Raw genomic sequence first — 6,666 nt, 5'->3', positions numbered from 1 at the left:
GGCCGCTGCAGATCTAGAGCAAAGCCTCACTTCTGTTGACCCTTGGTCTTTTCTTGTGCATACCCCATGGGAGGTCAGTGACCCCTCTCAGGGCTCCACCTTGTATGTTTTGCAAGAGTAGTTTAACAAGATACTCAGGACAGGAAAACCACGCTTGCCTGTTGTGAGTGAAATGGCTGGGGAGAAACCAGGAACAGAAAAAGTTTCGACAAAGTTACGAAGCCTTTGAGACAGGGATCAGAAAACTTAGATGCTCCAGAAGCCTGGCAGACATGCAGACATGAGTGACCACAACAGGGGTGCTCTGGAGGGGCTGGAGGGCATTTACCCCCAGAGGGAGCAGCCGCCTTTCAGCTCTGAGCTCTTGGTTCCGTCGTGAGAATATGGCCGTGTTGCCAGGTCTTCCCATATTTCAAGAGAAACCAGATTTTTAATGGGAACTTTCTTAAATTCTAGTGGACTGAGCAAGCTGAACAAAATGTGGAGTTATCCTATCTGCCGTCAGTTTTCAACCCTGTGAATTTAAGAATTTAGCTGGGCATGATGGTGAATGCCTATAATCCCAGCTACTCGGGAGGCGGAGGCAGGAGAATTGCTTGAACCCAGGAGGCGGAGGTTGCAGTGAGTCGAGATCTCACCACTGAACACCAGCCTGGGTGACAGAGCGACACTCCATCTCAAAATAAATAAATAATGAATAAAATAATAAAATTTTAAAAACTGCTTCTATACATCAAAGAAAAACAGATCGTGACCTTTCCTTGTCTTTAATTCTAGTCTGCCTTTCCTGCACTGTTACATCTTTTGCTTTAAAAAAGGTCCCCAAGTCCGTTATTCACAATAATGTAATTGAAAGTTTTCATTTAGCAGTAGAGCTCCACTCACAGAATCAATTCCAGGTGGCACGTGAGGGATGTCTGAAGACACGAGGCCTCAAAGGCAGAGGGTAGCCCACCTGGCGGAGATGTGTGTTCACCTGGCAGCAATGTCTTTTCCTGCTATTTTCTCCCAAGGTTCCACATTGTCTCTTTGGCAAAGAAACATCCCGCCCTTTCTCTCTCTCTCTCTCTTTTCTTTCCTTCCTTCCTTCCTTCCTGCCTGCCTTCCTCTCTCTCTCTCTCTCTCTCTCTCTCTCTCTTTCTTTCTTTCGACGGAGTCTTGCTCTGGCTCTGTCGCCCAGGCTGAAGTGCTGTGGTGCGATCTCGGCTCACTGCAATCTCCGGCTCCTGGCTTCAAGCGATTCTCCTGCCTCAGCCTCCAGAGTAGCTGGGACTACAGGTGTGCGCCACCACACCCAGCTAATTTTTGTATTTTTAGGAGAGACGAGGTTTCACCATGTGGGCCAGGATGGTCTTGATCTCTTGACTTTGTGATCTGCCTGCCTCAGCCTCCCAAAGTGCTGGGATTACAGGCGTGAGCCACCACGCCCGGCCTAGAAAGCCTGCCCTTTTCATAGACTAGGACACTTCAGCTGACTGAGGGCCATCTCTCTGCCTTGGAGCCTGGCACTCCCAGCTGACCACCGGGCCTCCCAGGGCTGGTTTGGTGGAAGGCGTGTTGGTGTCTGGGAGAGGTAATCCTGAGGAACAGGCGTGGCCCTCATCAGCCAAGTGGAATAGGGGTTGCAAAGGATTTCAGGGGTTTTAAATATTTGCAGAGAGTAAATCCATTTCTTATTGGTGAAGCTAAAAGTATTTTTAAAAGTACCTTTTAGTTACAGCGTGGAATTTAGGAAACTGTTGTGGGAATGAGTTGCTCACAGTCACTCCTTCCCAGAAGTGGTGGATGCCTGGAGACGGCTGTTTCTGCTAACTGGGCTGCTGGCTGGTCCCCCTTATCCACGAGGACACGTTCCGGCGACCCCCGGGGAGCCTCAAACCGTGGATAGCACCAAACCCTGTATACACTATGTTTTTATTTTTATTTATTTATTTCTTTTTCTATCCTGCCCCCAGTGTGATAGTAATGTTTTTACCTATACATACACACATATGATAAAGTTTAATTTATAAATGAGGCACAGCAAGAGATGAATAGCAATAACTGGCCTAGCCTGGTGGCTCACGACTGTAATCTCTGTGCTTTGGGAGGACGAGATGGGTGGATCGCTTGAGCCCAGGAGTTTGAGAGCAGCCTGGGCACATGGCGAAAACTTGTCTCTGCAAAAAATACAATATTTAGCCAGGCATGGCAGCATGCCCTGTGTTCCCAGCTACTTAGGAGACTGAGGTGAGAGGATTGCTTGAGCCCAGGAGACAGAGGTTGCTGTGAGCCAAGATTGTGCCGCTGCACTGTGGCCTGGGTGACAGAGCGAGACCCTGTGAAAACCAAAAGCAATAACTAAAGACGAAAGAACAATTAGAACACTATGCCAGCATCACTACTTTTGCACTTTGGGCCATTATGAAATAAATAAGGGTTGCTTTAACACAAGCACTGTAATACCTTAACAGCTGATCTGATAAGCCATAACAGACAGCTGCTAGGCGATGAAAGGGCAGGGAGTGCGTGGAAATGCTGGATACAGCAAAGATTCATGCACTGGCTGAGCAGTGCCTGAGTGGAATGGCATGAGATGTCCTCAGGCTACTCAGAATGGCATGCGATTTAAAAACTTATGAATTGTTTATTTCTGGAATCTTCCATTGAATATTTCCAGGCTGTGGTTGACAGCATGTAACTGAAATTGCAGAAACTGAAAGCTTGGAGAAGGGAGCCCCTCAGAAAATGCCAATGTGGACCTCCAGCCGCTGGCTGCGGATCCATCTACTGCAGCTCCCCGCAGATACCACGTTCCAAAGACTATTCGGAGTTCCCTGAACACACTGGGCAGTCTGTTTCCATGTCTTTATTTGCTATGACATTTATTTTGTCTACCACTTGTTAAATTTTACTCATTTGCTTGCTGAAATCATCATTAAGTATTTCGAGAATAAAAATATGAGCAAAATATGGACTGTGTCCTCAAGGAGTTTAGAGTCTGAGGAGACAGACACGTAAGCCAGTGCTCTCTGCCTGGCTGGCTCGTCACGCTCCCCAGCACGCCTAGATTCCTGTGCTCTGGAAAGTTGTCAATAACCAGTGAAGTCTGGTTCAGGTGCCATTATTTTCATGGTAAGCCCCTGATTTTCTCTTCTTTCTTTCTCCGTTAGTTGTAAGTTTTTTTGAGCGAGGACACTTTTTTATTCATGTGTCAGGACTTAGGAAAGTGGTTGTTTCGGGAATAAATGAATGAACGGATATGCTAGGCTAGAGGCTAGCGCAGGGTGCTAGGAAAGCAAACAGACGCAAACCCTAATCTAGACCTAAAAGCCAGGGAGAGTTCCCCAGGGAATGCCTAAGCTGGGTTCAGAACACGAACCCAAAGTAAGAACAATCTGTCCGTTCTGCTTCCAGGTATAAAAACTAACACCTACTGGATGACTCTTTGTGCAGAAAACATAACACAAAAGGTGACTACCTGAAGGCACTGGAGGGTAAACAGAGGCAAACAGATTCTGGTGGAGAGGTATCTTGGGGCAGGGGAGAGGAAGACTAGGAGCTTCGTGGCTTTAGCCTGGGTTGACAGCTGGCCTGGGGAACCAAAGGGTGATGCCAGAAAACACTGAATGCTAAGTAGAACAGGGGCAGGAGCCAAAGAGGGACTTTCCTGAATCGATGTATTCATATCTCTGACTCACTCCTGAAGTAGGAACAAATGGGACGCATTCAAGGCAGCTCAGTTACAAACCACGGGTCTGAACCAAAACCAGAGCTGCTGCTTAAAACAAAGTTTGCCGTTAAACCCAGCCAAGAGTAGTACCCGCTAAAACCAAGGAAATAACACGCATGACGGGGGAGAAACAAAATACAGAGCCTCTACAACTTAACATTCCTAATGTCTAAGATGGAATCCGGAATTCCCTGACATACAAACAACCAAGAAAATGGAACCCATTTTCAGAAGAAAAGAAAATCCGTCAAATCTGATCCTGAGATGGAAAAACGTTAGAATGAATAGAGAAGGATTTTGAAACTCTATGATAACTACTATAAATGGAAAAAAACCCATGTTTTTAATGAATGAAAATTTTAGCAGAGAAGAAATCTCAGCAGAGATACAGAAACAATAAAGAAGAACCAAATGGAACTTCTAGACCAAAATAAAATTTCTGAAACATAAGTGTACTAAATGAATGTGACATCTAAATGAACTTGACAAAGAAAAGAGTAAGTGAACATAAAGATAGATGAATAGAAATTATCTAAGATGTAAAACAGAAAGAAGAAGATAAAAAATAAACAGCGTCCTCAGGAATCCATTAGATAATGTCAAACAATTCAGCATGGATATAATTGAAATAACAGAAAGAGAGAGAAAAAAAGAATGTCTTTTGGAGTTTTAAATGCATATAGCTATAGTACATGTAATAACTGTAACATAGAGAATAGAGGGAGAATGCAGATTTAAAAGTTGTAAGATTTTTATACTTTACAGAAAATAGTACATATTAACTGTAAGAGAGCTATGAAAGGGGTGTGTGTGTGTGTGTGTGTGTGTGTGTGTGTGTGTGTGTATACCTGTATACATATAGTAATCCTTAGGGCAACCACTAAAAAAAAAAAGCAAAAAACTTTTTTTTTGCTAAAAATTCATACAGACAACGAAAATATAACCAACATTTTTTGAGATATTTCCTCCAAAGGAAGGCAGAAATATAGAAACAGAGGAATAAAGTACAGATGAGATACATAAAGAACAATAACAAAAAAGTAGACCCAAACCAACCATATCAATCATTCATTAAATATGAATAGACTTCACCCTCCAGTAAAAGGCAGAGATTTTCAGAATGAAAGTGTGAGAGGAAAAAGCAAACTTTTTCTTTTTACCTCTACTTGTACAACACAGATCACGTCTGCGACCTCTGCTCAGCAAGCCTCACCACCAACCAATTTTCTACCAGATTCTTCAGCGGATACCAGCTGAGTGTCCTATAATTCAATTCAATTCGGACACTACCTACCTGGAGATAGCATCAGGCCCCACAGATTGAAGGCTGTCTCACACGATTGCATCCTACTTCAAATGCCAACTGCAGTTAATAAGTTGTCACCTACACAGTCATTCCTTGGCATCTGCAGGGATTGGTTCCAGAATTTTCTGGAGCTACCAAAATCTGCACATATTCCCGCCCCTTATATAAAATAGTATCGTATTTGCATATAACTTATATACATCCTACTGACCTCATCTCAACTAATTATGTCTGCAACAACCCGGCTTTCAAATAAGGTCACACTGTGGAATACTGGGGGTTAGCACATGAACATATATGTTATTTTTAGGGCCAGAGTAAGAAGGACGTAATTTAACCTTTAACAACCAGTATGGTCCCAGGCTCTGTGGCTCACTCCTGTAATCCCAGCACTTTGGGAGGCTGAGGTGGTTGCCGGTGGGTAACCTGAGGTCAGGAGTTCGAGACAAGCCTGGCAAACAGGGTGACACCCCGTCTCTACTAAAAATACAAAATTTGGCTGAGTGTGATGGTGGACGCCTCTAATCCCAACTACTTGGGAGGCCGAGGCAGGAGAATCACCTGAACCCAGGAGGCGGAGGTTGCAGTGAGCCGAGACTGTGTCACCGTACTTCAGCCTAGGCGACAGAGCGAGACTGCATCTCAAAAAGCAGCAACAACAGCAACAACTACGACCATTATTTAAGGCATACAGTGTGGCTGACATGTGGCGCCTGCAGTTTGGAGGGTACAGGAAACTGAGGCCGGATAGAGACCTTGGCAAGCTTTTTAGTAAAACACTAATAATGGCAAACACTGGTTGACCCGTTGTTTAATCCCAGATACTGTTCCGAGCACCTCATGGACTAGATGATTGAATCCTCATCATTTTATGTGGGAATGGAGAAACAGGGAGCAGACTTTGCTCAACTTTGAGACTTTCTTGAAATTCCTCCAACAGGAATTTACTTTTTTAAAAAATGAAAGTAAACAGGGAAATGATGTCACAAGAAAAAAAGTCACATTTTCTGTGGTGGAAGAAGGCTGCTTTAATCAGGTTTCTGGCAACCAAATCAATGTGACTCCACATTCACCAGCCTCAGGAAGCTCTGAGTCAGGCCTGAGTCACAGCTGTGGTATGTTCTCCAACCAGAAAGCAAACCTTGTTTTTAAAACCGCAAAAGAAACGTTTGAATAAAGGACATGTGCTGCTCTAGCCATCATCTCTGCTTCGTGGTTTTTGAATGGTTCGCTTGCAGATGTGACTCGGTTTGCTGCCGGGTTTGAACAGCGGCTGTTCTCCACACTTGAAGGTGGTCTTGTCCTGTCCTTCCCCGTCTGTCTTGCCGCTGCTCTTTAAATGTCTTCTCAAAAGCTAATCAAGAATTTATGAATAATTCCAAGCTGGGCAAACCAGTTCAACTGGCCTAAGAGCAAGAGGAAAAAGGAAAAGAATCCAAGTGAGAAAATTATTCCGGTGTGATTGTTAAGAGTTATGGTTCTGTACAAATATTGCTTCCAGTCTTACTGAGTCACTCCTAGAAACCCTGCAGTCCAACCAAATCTGGGAACCCAGAAAATCTAGAGACGGTGGAGAGAGAGAGAATTGCAAGTCATTTCTTTTAAGGTCTGTTTTCCGACACCAGGAACATTACCCAGATACGTTAAT

This window comes from Saimiri boliviensis, chromosome 14, assembly GCF_048565385.1.
Source record: "Saimiri boliviensis isolate mSaiBol1 chromosome 14, mSaiBol1.pri, whole genome shotgun sequence".
NCBI classification, from domain to species: Eukaryota; Metazoa; Chordata; class Mammalia; order Primates; family Cebidae; genus Saimiri; species Saimiri boliviensis.
This window is presented reverse-complemented; position numbering follows the sequence as displayed.